This window comes from Rutidosis leptorrhynchoides, chromosome 5, assembly GCF_046630445.1.
Source record: "Rutidosis leptorrhynchoides isolate AG116_Rl617_1_P2 chromosome 5, CSIRO_AGI_Rlap_v1, whole genome shotgun sequence".
NCBI lineage: Eukaryota > Viridiplantae > Streptophyta > Magnoliopsida > Asterales > Asteraceae > Rutidosis > Rutidosis leptorrhynchoides.
In genome coordinates this window covers 294,784,363-294,801,305 of record NC_092337.1, presented here as the reverse complement: position 1 = coordinate 294,801,305, position 16,943 = coordinate 294,784,363, and positions in this window count along the sequence as shown.

Here is a 16,943-nt window from a genome sequence, read left to right as displayed (position 1 = left end):
CAACTTCATTATATTACAGTAAGTCATGTTGCGTTTCTAATGGAATGTGATGATTCACAGTACCATCATCATGTGCCATGTTACACGGCTCTTACACTCTATCCAATCTTCAAACATATTAGGAATATACCATTTTGATAGTTCTATTCTTCCAGGGTATTCTGGTAATTTAATGAATCAAAATCGTACCAATACCATTCATTTCTAATAGCATCAGCTATGATCATTTCAAATCTCATATCTACGAATTCCGGACCATTACAAACGATGCTTAGTTGAAGAGGAGGAAAAGAAAAAGAATAAAGCTCTGAAATAAGAATTGTAGTAAAAATCGCAGCAATTAGGAGAGAACATTAACTGTGGATGACAATGATTATAGAAGACAGAAGCAGGGACATCAAAGTATAAGGAAAGATACAAAACCCAACAACCACCCAGAAACTACAAACCGTATATATCAATATGAATTGCAACATAAAGAAACGGGAGAATTAGAAACATTATAATTCCAAGGAAATCATAAAAGTGAATAGATTCTTCTGGCGGCAGATGAAAGAGAAAAATGAAATATATGAAAGTTAGAAGTATAATAAGAATCAGGATTGGATGAAGCATATTAAGGAATGAGTAGAGGAAGAAAGAATAGAAGGTGTGAGTTGTAAAGAAATGAAGGGGTAAATTTATAGTGAAGTATCCGACAAAGAAATCGAAACAGATTGCTGCATTAAGTCAAAGAAGATCCTGATCACCGAAGAATCAAATCTTTTAGATTTTCAAGATTTTCTTTTAAATCCCTTAAACTCCGGAAATTCACTGTGACTACGTCAAAAGTTAAATCTCTATCTCAATCTTTTGTGATAGCTTCACTCGTACGCTTTACATGATCAAATCGTTTTATCTATATCTCTCAATAATGATAAAACTTCATTATCACCTCATATTCGTCATGAAAACATTCCTATTGTTATCCATGACGACCTCTATCAAATTTCGGGGACGAAATTTCTTTAACGGGTGGGTATTGTAACGACCCGGAAATTTCCGATCAAATTTGAACCTTAAGCTCTATATGTTTCCGACACGATAAGCAAAATTTGTAATTTTGAGTATAGAAAGTTTGAAATCTATATTTAGGTAATCAATTACCTTTGACCATGTCCGACGATTCACGAACAACTATTTGTAAATAGATACATATTATATGATTATTAAGTTTTACATAATTAATAATAAGTTAAAATATAAAGGTAATAATATTACTTCATTATGATGACTACAAATATTAATAACTAATATTAGTATTAATTATATATGATAATAGATATTATATAAATAGGAAATTAACACAATTAAATCGTTATCTTTAATAATAATAATTACTTGCACTACTATCATTGATATTAAATATAAGTATTTGTATAATTAATATTATTTGGTTTCTTTATGTATTGTTATTACTAATTATTAGTAATATTATCAATATATTGGTTAATTATTAAAAACTTATTATATATACATACAAACAGATATACATAAAGATATATGTATACACAATATATGATAATATATATCTATATTAATACTTACAGTGAGCCATATATACATATATACACACAGGAAAGATTACGTTTTGCATCACTGTCTATTTTTTTTGTTTTGTTAGACAATTTTCAACATCAAGGTCCAATTGTACAAAATCTGTGGAAATTTACAACCTACTTTTGTTTTCTTTTATTCAACTTCTTGCTGAAACGAATATTACTGTCGGTTCTAAATTTTTATAAAGCAAATGAATTATTCAGTTTAAGGAGGAACTCAATTAATCATTCATCATCTTCATCAAGTTAAAAATCTTTACAAATTATCAAAGAAAAACCATTGACCACTACAAGATGTCTGTTCCTGTTTCCTTTCGATATCACCACCGAGACTACAACCATCAAACCGTTATCCACCCTACAACTACCCAAAAACCCATACCAAAACTGCTACGTTTTCTTCTGTGTTCTTGACAATAGAATCACACCACAATCACCACCATGAATCGTCACCTGCACTATGTACACTACTACTTCGTTCAAGGATGCTGCAATACTTCTTCTTCCTTCAACTGATGCTACTGTGACAGCCTCTACGCCACCACCTTCAAACTTCAGACCACCTTTCTTCTATCTTCTATACAGTCCAAGAAAAACCCTTCCCCAATCACCTCGTTTATACTAACTTTTATTTAATCACAAACCCACAACCATCCCAACCTCGCCACCATTAAAACTACAGCTACCATCGCTAAATATTTTCGATCCTGTTTAAATAAACCAAACAATCATCACCCATTTAAAACACCAACCATCACATACTCGAACTGCTGCAAGTATTCGCATGATTTGGATTACATGTTCGATGTTATGTCTTCTGTTTCATGGTTCCAATAAAAAAAATATATATATATATATATATATATATATATATATATATATATATATATATATATATATATATATATATATATATATATATATATATATATATATATAATAATAAAGTTAAGAAGTGGAGAACGATTTGTTGTATATGTTGTTCGAATCCTATGGAACGAATCTTTTTTTTTGTGTGTTAGTGGGCCGACTAAACAGTTTAGATAATAATTGATTTTGGTGATTGGGTCCTGGGTCGACTGAAGTTTAAAGGAGGAGAAACAGAAATAACACGATATATACATATATAAATTGCGTAATAAAACAGAAAATAACGGATGGAGGAGTGGCTAGAAGGAGTGTCTGGGTAACGAGGGGTCTGCGGTTCGAATCTAAGCTGGGACGTTTTTTTTATAAAAACAATAAAATCTTACTAGACCTTATCAATTGGGCTGTCATTATAATGTAAGCCGAGATCCACTCTACTATTGGGCCAAGATGCTTATGTTATCCCTGTTGGGCCGTAAATCTAGTGGTCTGTTTCGGATGGACTGAAATAAAGGATAAAACAAATTAAACCCACAATACATCAGAAAAGTAGAAGACAGTTCAGTGGTTTAGGGTGTTTGGGTTATCCGGGAGGTCTTGGGTTCGAGACCCTGTTAAGACAGTTTTTCCGAAATTTTGAGGTAGTTTTCATGTTTTTATTAAATTGATTATTATTATTATTATTATTACCCTTGTTGCTAAAAAAATAAAAGTAAAATAATAGTAATAGTAATAAATAAATAATAATAATAACATTTTTAAAATTATCATGTTATTATTATTTGTATTATTATTATTATCATAAGTATTAGTATTATTATTAATAATATTATTATTTGTAGTATTATTATCATTATAGTTATAAATATAAATATTAGTATTATCAGTATCAGTAAAATCATTATTTTTATAATGATTATCATTAGAGTTCATTATTATTAAATTTATCAATTTTATTAAATTATTATCATTATTAAAAGTATTATTATTATCAATACAAATTATTTTGGTATTAGTATAATTATTATTTTTACAAACAACAGATATTTATATAGAGACATACTTATTACATAAAGTATACTAGTATTGCATAAAACTACGTTTTAACTAATATTATTGATATAACCTTAACCCAGTACCTAATAAGTATCCTAATGTACTATCAGTATAAATAAAACTATATATAGGTATATAAATCCTAATACATAACAAAATATATAAACTTAATTGATTTATATTATAAGGTGTTAATATATATACTTGTTATAGGTTCGTGAATCCGAGGCCAACCTTATAATTGATCAATGATGTTATATGTATTTTTACTACAAAATACATTAGGTGAGTATATAGTCCCTTTTAAACTCTAAATATTTTAGGCTGAGAATACATGCGCTATTTTTATAAATGATTTACGTTATGGACACAAGTGATCAAAAATATAAATTCTACGTTGAGTTGTACCATGGCATATCTCTTTATACTTGGTAGCTAATATTTACGTGAGGAGCGTAAACGCGAATCCTGTTGATAGATCTATCGGGCCTGACAACCCCAACCGGGCTGGACGACCAGTTTTAAACGGTTGCACAGTACTTCGTTTCGTTACTACACTTGGTATGGTGTAGGGTTTATTTAAGAGTATGCTGCTGTGATTTAAATGTTAAGTATGGTTACCAAGTGCTCAACGACTTTTTCATACACGAGGAGTGTATTATGTATAACATGAAATCTTGTGGTCCATAGTTATAACACTGCTAGCATCAAACCTATATATTTCACCAACTTTATGTTGACAATTTAAAGCATGTTATTCTCAGGTACGAATTAAGTCTTCCGCTGTGCATTTGCTCATGTTAAGGACATTATTTGGAGTCGATCATCGCAATGGGACCAACTGTTGAAGATTACGTCCGGGAGGATTAGGACCGGACCTTTCAGTGTGCACCTCGCCAAAGGTAGTCAACCAAAACGCACAAACGTGCCAATTAGACCTACACACAAGTTCCATCAATCCACCTATATGTGAAGTGAGCTCTATGATCGAGAACCACTTCACCCGACCCGCACCCATCCTACACATACATATGCATATAGGATATTAACACTCACATTGTCACCTCGATGAATGCCTCCAAGTAATTCGCAACTCGTCAATGGAAAGTACCTATTCCATTATCACAAATTCAACAACACACTTAGATTGGATTTACAAACCAACCCAATTTGCCACTTAGTGCAAATTCGACCCAAATGCACTTCCAAGTACAAACCGCGCCCAAACTAACCAATAATCACTAACACAAGTGATAATGGTCCTAATATGCCAATTAAACCCAAACACAATTGTTAAACACTTATCGTTCTCAAAATCACCCATAAATCCTAATTTTGACCCATAAGGTCAAAATCTCACCATTTACAAGTTTTGACACCAAAACATGTTTAACTCAGTTTTATACTTCAACTTAATCCATTTTAAGTTTACAAACCTTATTAAATCAACAATCGGGTCATAATCCTCAACAAACTCTAATTTTGACTCTAGTCAAAATTAGTCAACCACGAAAACTCTAAAAGTCTCCAAAACACCAATAATCACTAATGCTAGTGATTATACACCATTTTCAAGTCTTAAACATGGTTAAATCATTAACCAACCCAAAACCTGCCTTTAACACTTACAAACCCGAATCTTGGTGTTAATCTCCAATTAACAACTAAATGGGTTCCATCTATGAATCATACAATCAAAAGCCCCAAATTTGAATGATGAACACGAAAATGAAATTCGGAGTTAGAGCTTACCACTAGTATCATCGTGTAGCCAAGAACGAGGACAACAAACTTGTCAACTACTCCAAAGATCAAAACCCGCTTCTTCCTTTCCAAAAATCCGTTTGAATCCAATTGGGTGTTTGAGTTTTTGAGAGGAAAATGAAATGAAAAGGGAAAAGAAATTAGGAAATGAAAGGAGTGGATGAGATTTAAGATCTCAATCTGGTTCCAACGTGAAAAGACCAAAATGCCCCTCACTTTACCTAAATATTGCGAAAACATGAACCAGTTTGCCCACATTGCCGCGCCGCGGCCTTAAATGTCGCGCTGCGACATTTGCCTAGGTCTGGGATCATTTTTTGTTGGACTTCTGATCTGATTTCCAGTTAATTGCCACGCCGCGGCCTCATTTGTCGCGCCGCGACACACAGCGTGATCTGAGTCATTTTCTTGCATACAAGACCTCAACACCCGAACATGTCCCGAACCCTTCATACGCCTATCGTACATACACAGTACACCTATAAATCATATACGGGGAAAACGGGGTGTTACAACTCTCCCCCACTTAGATTCGATCATGTCCTCGTGATCCTAGTCACGAATCCAAACGGACCACACTTCACGGTCCTAACCGACTTTCCTAGACAACTCTTCCCAATGAATCGCCTTAACGACTAAAGTCATCACTCGCAAATTATCAAATCCACCAATCCGAGCACTAAAACCATGCTCATTCCCTAACATCGGGAAAACTCAACCAATCTGCGTACCATTACCAAGTACAATGCTAAAAGCAACTAAGTCTCAACCTAAGGTCAACAACCCGAAACGATGAAGACCGAACCAAACGAATCCTTACGGATAACACCAATCACCAAAAATCCCTTGTAGTGGGCAATACGAACAATACGCAACTACCGTAACATCATAACAAACGGTTAAGCCCAATAACGCCCAAAACGACTATGGAAATGCAAATCTCAAGGTGTACAAAATCAACTATCGTCACACCCGTAACATCTTGTGAGCAAAACACAGCTATTGCCTCACTAATCATACAACATGGTCCTCACGACCCCACCATTAGCATATAAAACAAACGATAGTTCCCACAACATGGTCCTTACGACCCCACCATTGGTGTATAAAACAACCAATAGATCAAACATCACGGTCCTTACGACCCCACCATCGGCGCATAAAACAACCGACAGATCACACAACATGAAGGCTGGCCGAAAACACACGTGCCTTAGTGAATCCGAACTACACGCGACTCACTACCTTCACCACAACAACAATCGGGATTGGCCGAACTACACGCGCCTTAGTGAATCCGAACTACACAAGAGTCACTATCCTAGAGGAATGACCGAACTACACGAGTCATTTGTGAATTCGAACTACACGAGACTCACTCCTCAATACAATGACCGAAACCACACGAGTCATTTGTGAATCCGAACTACACGCGACTCACTTCCACAATAAGATGACCGAAACCACACGCGTCATCGTGAATCCGAAACCACACGCGATCCACTACCATGATGAAGTCAGCGGACCCGAAGATCATGCTTCACCAATCTCAACACCGGATGAAGTCAGCGGACCCTGTCAACAGTCATGCTTCACCGATATAACACCTCGCTCATGATGAAGTCAGCGGACCCCGAAGGTCATGCTCCACCAATCGCATACTCCCATGATGAAGTCAGCGGACCCTAAAGGTCATGCTTCATCAATCACCAATACCATGATGAAGTCAACGGACTCCGAAAGTCATGCTTCATCAATCAACGCCCTTTTGGCCTCGAACGACGAGTAGCGTAACATCGCGCTCTGCTACGCCATAGTGAATCCTAACGGATACCACTAACCATTCACACACTCGAGCAAGAACCACCTATATCAAACATAGGCACAAAACAATAATTCTCTAGAAGAGACTCTTACACACACCTCCCTTAACCGAAGGATTTCACCTTGCTCACCAAACACGTCCATTATCTCTCAACGAGATTACCACATTACCACCTCGATGATAATTCAAATCCAAACCATAAGTACAATTTATCCGAAATTGTAATCTACCACAAATCGACCAAAACCAGGTCTCGACAACATTTTCCGGATCTACCAAAATCATCATCCAAAATCTCACACTAAAACTTCCTCGTGCGGGAGTGTAACTCCCGCACTTGGAACTACGTTCCATTACCGCATCTTGTACAACCGTATAATGCTACCAATGGTAGACTTTACAACAATTGGGTTTACACGACCCATCACCATATCTTGCTCCAGCCTTGAGCACACGAAGGATTTCAATCAATCCTTAAACACTTCGAACAAAAAGTGTACCACGATTACACAAACCATACCCTTGCAATCATCCAATTGCTCTAGTTTGTCAATTTCCACCTAGTCACTCATGTACCTAAGGGTTTCACTCCGGTACCCTAAGTACAATGTAACCACAACATAATCGGATTCCAACACCATGCTAGTAGGTATAAAAGAGGCACCTAATGTCGCGTCTTATATGTAGTGACCCGAACTTTTTCATGTTTATATATATATTAAATGAAATTGTTATTTACATGATTAAGTATTTCCAACATGTTAAGCAATCAAACTTGTTAAGACTTGATTAATTGAAATAGGTTTCATATAGACAATTGACCACCCAAGTTGACCAGTGATTCACGAACGTTAAAACTTGTAAAAACTATATGATGACATATATTTGGATATATATATATATATATATATATATATATATATATATATATATATATATATATATATATATATATAGTTAACATGATATTATGATAAGTAAACATATCATTAAGTATATTAACAATGAACTACATATGTAAAAACAAGACTACTAACTTAATGATTTTGAAACGAGACATATATGTAACGATTATCGTTGTAACGACATTTAATGTATATATATCATATTAAGAGATATTTATACATCATAATATCATGATAATATAATAATTTAAAATCTCATTTGATATTATAAACATTGGGTTAACAACACTTAACAAGATTGTTAACCTAAAGGTTTCAAAACAACACTTACATGTAACGACTAACGATGACTTAACGACTCAGTTAAAATGTATATACATGTAGTGTTTTAATATGTATTTATACACTTTTGAAAGACTTCCATACACTTATCAAAATACTTCTACTTAACAAAAATGCTTACAATTACATCCTCGTTCAGTTTCATCAACAATTCTACTCGTATGCACCCGTATTCGTACTCGTACAATACACAGCTTTTAGATGTATGTACTATTGGTATATACACTCCAATTATTAGCTCTTAGCAGCCCATGTGAGTCACCTAACACATGTGGGAACCATCATTTGGCAATAGCATGAAATGTCTCATAAAATTACAAAAATATGAGTAATCATTCATGACTTATTTACATGAAAACAAAATTACATATCCTTTATATCTAATCCATACACCAACGACCAAAAACACCTACAAACACTTTCATTCTTCAATTTTCTTCATCTAATTGATCTCTCTCAAGTTCTATCTTCAAGTTCTAAGTGTTCTTCATAAATTCTACAAGTTCTAGTTACATAAAATCAAGAATACTTTCAAGTTTGCTAGCTCACTTCCAATCTTGTAAGGTGATCATCCAACCTCAAGAAATCTTTGTTTCATACAGTAGGTTATCATTCTAATACAAGGTAATAATCATATTCAAACTTTGGTTCAATTTCTATAACTATAACAATCTTATTTCAAGTGATGATCCTACTTGAACTTGTTTTCGTGTCATGATTCTGCTTCAAGAACTTCGAGCCATCCAAGGATCCGTTGAAGCAAGATCCATTTTTTGCTTTTCTAGTAGGTTTATCCAAGGAACTTAAGGTAGTAATGATGTTCATAACATCATTCGATTCATACATATAAAGCTATCTTATTCGAAGGTTTAAACTTGTAATCACTAGAACATAGTTTAGTTAATTCTAAACTTGTTCGCAAACAAAAGTTAATCCTTCTAACTTGACTTTTAAAATCAACTAAACACATGTTCTATATCTATATGATATGTTAACTTAATGATTTAAAACCTGGAAACACGAAAAACACTGTAAAACCGAATTTACGCCGTCGTAGTAACACCGCAGGCTGTTTTGGGTTAGTTAATTAAAAACTATGATAAACTTTGATTTAAAAGTTGTTCTTCTGGGAAAATAATTTTTCTTATGAACATGAAACTATATCCAAAAATCATGTTTTCTAAAATGGTCATCTAGACGTCGTTCTTTTGACTGAAATGACTACCTTTATAAAAACGACTTGTAACTTATATTTTCGACTATAAACCTATAATTTTTCTGTTTAGATTCATAAAATAGAGTTCAATATGAAACCATAGCAATTTGATTCACTCAAAACGGATTTAAAATGAAGAAGTTATGGGTAAAACAAGATTGGATAATTTTTCTCATTTTAGCAACGTGAAAATTGGTAACAAATCTATTCCAACCATAACTTAATCAACTTGTATTGTATATTATGTAATCTTGAGATACCATAGACACGTATACAATGTTTCGACCTATCATGTCGACACATCTATATATATTTCGGAACAACCATAGACACTCTATATGTGAATGTTGGAGTTAGCTATACAGGGTTGAGGTTGATTCCAAAATATATATAGTTTGAGTTGTGATCAATACTGAGATATGTATACACTGGGTCGTGGATTGATTCAAGATAATATATATCAATTTATTTCTGTACATCTAACTGTGGACAACTAGTTGTAGGTTACTAACGAGGACAGCTGACTTAATAAACTTAAAACATCAAAATGTATTAAAAGTGTTGTAAATATATTTTGAACATACTTTGATATATATGTACATATTTGTTATAGGTTCGTGAATCAACCAGTGGCCAATTCTTACTTCTCGACGAAGTAAAAATCTGTGAAAGTGAGTTATAGTCCCACTTTTAAAATCTAATATTTTTGGGATGAGAATACATGCAGGTTTTATAAATGATTTACAAAATAGACACAAGTACGTGAAACTACATTCTATGGTTGAATTATCGAAATCGAATATGCCCCTTTTTATTAAGTCTGGTAATCTAAGAATTAGGGAACAGACACCCTAATTGAGGCGAATCCTAAAGATAGATCTATTGGGCCTAACAAACCCCATCCAAAGTACCGGATGCTTTAGTACTTCGAAATTTATATCATATCCGAAGGGTGTCCCGAAATGATGGGGGTATTCTTATATATGCATCTTGTTATTGTCGATTACCAGGTGTTCACCATATGAATAATTTTTATCTCTATGTATGGGATATGTATTGAAATATGAAATATTGTGGTCTATTATTATGATTTGATAATATATAGGTTAAACCTATAACTCACCAACATTTTTTGTTGACATTTTAAGCATGTTTATTCTCAGGTGATTATTAAGAGCTTCCGCTATCGCATACTTAAATAAGGACGAGATTTGGAGTCCATGCTTGTATGATATTGTGTAAAAACTGCATTCAAGAAACTTTTTTCGTTGTAACATATTTGTATTGTAAACCATTATGTAATGGTCGTGTGTAAACAGGATATTTTAGATTATCATTATTTGATAATCTACGTAAAGATTTTTAAATCTTTATTGATGAAATAAAGGTTATGGTTTATTTTAAAATGAATGCACTCTTTGAAAAACGTCTCATATAGAGGTCAAAAACTCGCAACGAAATCAATTACTATGGAACGTTTTTAATCAATAAGAACGGGACATTTCAGTTGGTATCCGAGCGTTGGTCTTAGAGAACTATAATTTTGCATTAGTGTGTCTTATCGAGTTTGTTAGGATGCATTAGTGAGTCTGGACTTCGACCGTGTTTATTTGAAAAATGATTGCTTAACAAATTTTGTTGGAAACTATATATTTTTAACATGTGAATATTATGTGATATATTAATCTCTTAACGCGTTTGATATTATGTGATAGATGTCTACCTCTAGAACAAGTCCCATTGACTCACCTAATAATAATGAAGAGTCAATTGTAAATTGGAATGATTCATGGACTGATTCACAAGTTTCCGAAGAGGAACCGGAAGAAGAGTCGGAACCGAAAGAAGAATCGGAACCGGAAGAAGAATCGGAACCGGATGAAGAAATAGAACCGGTGGGGGAAATAATAAAACGGTTAAGTAAAAGAAAATCCTCAACCAACCGACCAAGGTTAATTATGGTCAATGGTGTTTCCGCCAAGGAAGCAAAATATTGGGAGGATTACCAATTCTCCGATGAATCGGATTCCGACGAGAATTCCGATGATGTTATAGAAATTAACCTAACTGAATTTAAAAAGGCAAAAGAAAATAATAAGGGAAAGGGCATAAAAATAGAGAAATCTAATTCCAACCCCGATGAACTTTATATGTATCGTCAACCCCCGAAGTACTTAAGTTGTAACAATGACCCGGGAACCTCTAAACCACCAGGTTTTTCTAAACCAATGTGGAAAACGACGGGTCGTATTAGGGGAACATCATATATCCCTAGAAACTTGGCAAAACGAACCAAAACCGAAGAAGAAGAAACGAACGAGTCGGAATAAGATAGTTGTATTCGTGTGGTGTAATATATGTAATATAGTGTGCTTATGCTTTATGATATATGTAAAAATTGCTTGTATTAATAAGTATTTTTTTTTATGAATCTAACTCTTGTCTATTTACAGTATAAAAACACAAAATGGATAGACAACCCAATATTTTAAGAGACCTACCCGGAGACATGATTGATGAAATCTTGTCTACAGTCGGTCAGAATTCTTCGGCACAACTATTTAAGGCGAGATCAGTTTGTAAGACATTCGAAGAACGTTCCAAGAATGCCTTGGTTTATAAAAGGCTTTCATTCGAAAGATGGGGGATATCACATTGGGAAATCCATAAGTTACGATGTGTTTACTTTGACGCATATATTGCGGGGAACCCAAATGCTATTTTACGCAATGGGTTAAGAAATTATTTTGACTCAATATATCCGATTATTGGACTTCGTGATTTAGAAAAAGCGGCTAACATGCAACATAAAGAAGCATGTTATGCTTACGGATTAGTAATGTTCGCTTCTCACCAAAGTGAGAACAAGAACATCGGGCTACAACTATTAAACAAAACGTTCCCACAAGTGACGGAGTCGGTAATTGGGGTAAGAAATGAGGTTTTTAGATTGTTACGGGACTGTTGGACATTACGTAACCCTCGTCCCTTTGACAAGGTTACAACACGCTGTCTTATCAACGGCCATAACGGTTATGTTCCATAAGACTAAGGATGGGAAGTAGTCCTAGTAAAACCAGAATTCATGACTTATTTCTGGACGTATGAATTACGTGTCTTTATTGCCTTTGCTGAACGACTTGTGTACTAGCTAGAATTATCTTCACAACCATCTTGTATCAAATTTATTGTGTGCTATATTTCATGCTATATGTAAAATAAGCGGTATTGTAAGTTTGTAAAATATTGTGTAAAAGTTTGAACGTGAAATATTATTATAATCCGTTTTTCATATAGAATTGTAGTAGTTGAATAGTATATTAGCTACTAAGTATGAACTTAACGGGTAGGTACTACCCGAATTTAAACTTATAAAACGCTAATATGAAGAAAAAGCTTTTATAAGTGAGTTCATATTATGCTACGAAATACTATTAACTACTCTTAATATTCTGTATGATTAACTTGTTCCATTTGACTATTTTGCAGGAAATGGCACCGACTACTCGACACACCGTGAATATGAATGAAGAGGAATTCCGTACTTTTCTAGCTTCAAACATAGCCGCAGTACAGGCTGCGCTACATACCAACAATAACCCTGGATCTAGCAGTACAGGAAATCGTGTAGGATGCACCTACAAAGAATTCACTGCCTGTAAACCTTTGGAATTTGATGGAACCGAAGGACCGATCGGATTGAAACGGTGGACTGAGAAGGTTGAATCGGTGTTTGCCATAAGTAAGTGTACTAAAGAGGACAAAGTGAAGTACGCTACGCATACCTTCACAGGTTCTGCGTTAACATGGTGGAATACCTATCTAGAGCAAGTGGGATAAGACGATGAGTACGCACTACCGTGGTCAGCATTCAAGCACTTGATGAACGAGAAGTACTGTCCCAGAAATGAGTTCAACAAGCGCAAGACAGAACTTAGAGGGTTACAAACCCAAGGATTTGATATTACCACGTACGAAAGACGATTCACAGAATTGTGCCTATTGTGTCCGGGAGCGTTTGAAGATGAGGAAGTGAAGATCAACCGTTTGAAAAAAGATTACCGGAAAGAATCCAAGAAGATATAAGTTCACACGAGCCCGCCTCCATACAACAGGCATGTAGAATGGCTCACAAACTAGTGAACCAGATTGAAGAAAGAATTAAGGAACAGACTGCTGAAGAGGCCAATGTGAAGCAAGTCAAAATAAAGTGGGAGGAAAACGGTGATAAGAATCACCAATACAACAACAACAGCAATTACAACAATAATCGAAAAATTATCCCAACAATCGCAACATCAATCGCAACTACAACAAACGGCCCAACAACAACAACAACAACAACAACAACAACAACAACAACAACAACAACAACAACAACAACAACAACAACAACAACAACAACAGCAACTACAACAATCATCCCAACAACAATAACAACCGTAACAACAACAACAATCAGAAGCAGCTATGCCAAAGGTGTGAAAAGTATCACTCGGGGTTCTGTACCAAATTTTGCAACAAGTGTAAAAGAAATGGTCATAGCGCGGCGAAGTGTGAGGTCTACGGACCAGGGGTTAACAGAACGAAAGGAACAAATGGTGTCGGAATGAGTAATGGCAGAGCAAGTAGTGTCGGAGCAAGTTATGCCAATGTAGTTTGTTATAAATGTGGAAAACCGGGCCACATTATTAGAAATTGCCCGAACCAGGAGAACACGAATGGAAAAGGCCGCGAAAGAGTTTTCAATATTAATGCGACAGAGGCACAGGAAGACCCAGAGCTTGTTACGGGTACGTTTCTTATTGACAATAAATCTGCTTACGTTTTATTTAATTCGGGTGCGGATAGAAGCTATATGAGTAGAGATTTTTGTGCTAAATTAAGTTGTCCATTGACGCCATTGGATATTAAATTTTTACTCGAATTAGCAAACGGTAAATTAATTTCAGCAGATAATATATGCCGGAATCGAGAAATTAAACTGGGTAGCGAAATATTTACGATTGACTTGATACCAGTAGAGTTAGGGAGTTTTGATGTGATAATCGGTATGGACTGGTTGAAAGAAGTGAAAGCAGAGATCGTTTGTTACAAAAATGCAATTCGCATTATACGAGAAAAAGGAAAACCCTTAATGGTGTACGGAGAAAAGGGCAACACGAAGCTACATCTTATTAGTAATTTGAAGGCACAAAAACTAATAAGAAAAGGTTGCTATGCTGTTCTAGCACACGTCGAGAAAGTACAAACTGAAGAAAAGAGCATCAATGATGTTCTCGTTGCAAAAGAATTTCCCGATGTATTTCCAAAAGAATTACCGGGATTACCCCCACATCGATTCGTTGAATTTCAAATAGATCTTGTACCAGGAGCTGCACCAATAGCTCGTGCTCCTTACAGACTCGCACCCAGCGAGATGAAAGAACTGCAAAGCCAATTACAAGAACTTTTAGAGCGTGGTTTCATTCGACCAAGCACATCACCGTGGGGAGCTCCTATTTTGTTTGTCAAGAAGAAAGATGGTACATTCAGGTTGTGTATCGACTACCGAGATTTGAACAAACTTACCATCAAGAACCGCTACCCACTACCGAGAATCGACGACTTATTTGATCAACTACATGGCTCGTCTATTTATTCAAAGATTGACTTACATTCCGGGTATCATCAAATGCGGGTGAAAGAAGATGATATTCCAAAGACTGCTTTCAGAACACGTTACGGTCATTACGAGTTTATGGTCATGCCGTTTGGTTTAACTAATGCACCAGCTGTGTTCATGGACCTTATGAACCGAGTGTGTGGACCATACCTTGACAAGTTTGTCATTGTTTTCATTGATGACATACTTATTTACTCAAAGAATGACCAAGAACACGGTGAACATTTGAGAAAGGTGTTAGAAGTATTGAGGAAGGAAGAATTGTACGCTAAGTTTTCAAAGTGTGCATTTTGGTTGGAAGAAGTTCAATTCCTCGGTAACATAGTGAACAAAGAAGGTATTAAGGTGGATCCGGCAAAGATAGAAACTGTTGAAAAGTGGGAAACCCCGAAAACTCCGAAACACATACGCCAGTTTTTAGGACTAGCTGGTTACTACAGAAGGTTCATCCAAGACTTTTCCAGAATAGCAAAACCCTTGACTGCATTAACGCATAAAGGGAAGAAATTTGAATTGAATGATGAACAAGAGAAAGCGTTTCAGTTATTGAAGAAAAAGCTAACTACGGCACCTATATTGTCATTGACTGAAGGGAATGATGATTTTGTCATTTATTGTGACGAATCAAAGCAAGGTCTCGATTGTGTATTAATGCAACGAACGAAGGTGATTGCTTATGCGTCTAGACAATTGAAGATTCACGAACAAAATTATACGACGTATGATTTGGAATTAGGCGCGGTTGTTTTTGCATTAAAGACTTGGAGGCACTACTTATATGGGGTTAAAAGTATTATATATACCGACCATAAAAGTCTTCAACACATATTTAATCAGAAACAACTGAATATGAGGCAGCGTAGGTGGATTGAATTGTTGAATGATTACGACTTTGAAATTCGTTACCACCCGGGGAAGGCAAATGTGGTAGCCGACGCCTTGAGCAGGAAGGACAGAGAACCCATTCGAGTAAAATCTATGAATATAATGATTCACACTAACCTTACTACTCAAATAAAGGAGGCGCAACAAGGAGTTTTAAAAGAAGGAAATTTAAAGGATAAAATACCCAAAGGATCAGAGAAGCATCTTAATATTCGAGAAGATGGAACCCGGTATAGGGCTGAAAGAATTTGGGTACCAGAATTTGGAGATATGAGAGAAATGGTACTTAGAGAAGCTCATAAAACTAGATACTCAATACATCCTGGAACGGGAAAGATGTACAAGGATCTCAAGAAACATTTTTGGTGGCCGGGTATGAAAGCCGATGTTGCTAAATACGTAGGAGAATGTTTGACGTGTTCTAAGGTCAAAGCTGAGCATCAAAAACCATCAGGTCTACTTCAACAACCCGAAATCCCGGAATGGAAATGGGAAAACATTACCATGGATTTCATCACTAAATTGCCAAGGACTGCAAGTGGTTTTGATACTATTTTGGTAATAGTTGATCGTCTCACCAAATCAGCACACTTTCTACCAATAAGAGAAGATGACAAGATGGAGAAGTTAGCACGACTGTATTTGAAGGAAGTCGTCTCCAGACATGGAATACCAATCTCTATTATCTCTTATAGGGATGACAGATTTATTTCAAGATTCTGGCAGACATTACAGCAAGCATTAGGAACTCGTCTAGACAGTACTGCCTATCATCCACAAACTGATGGGCAGAGCGAAAGGACGATACAAACGCTTGAAG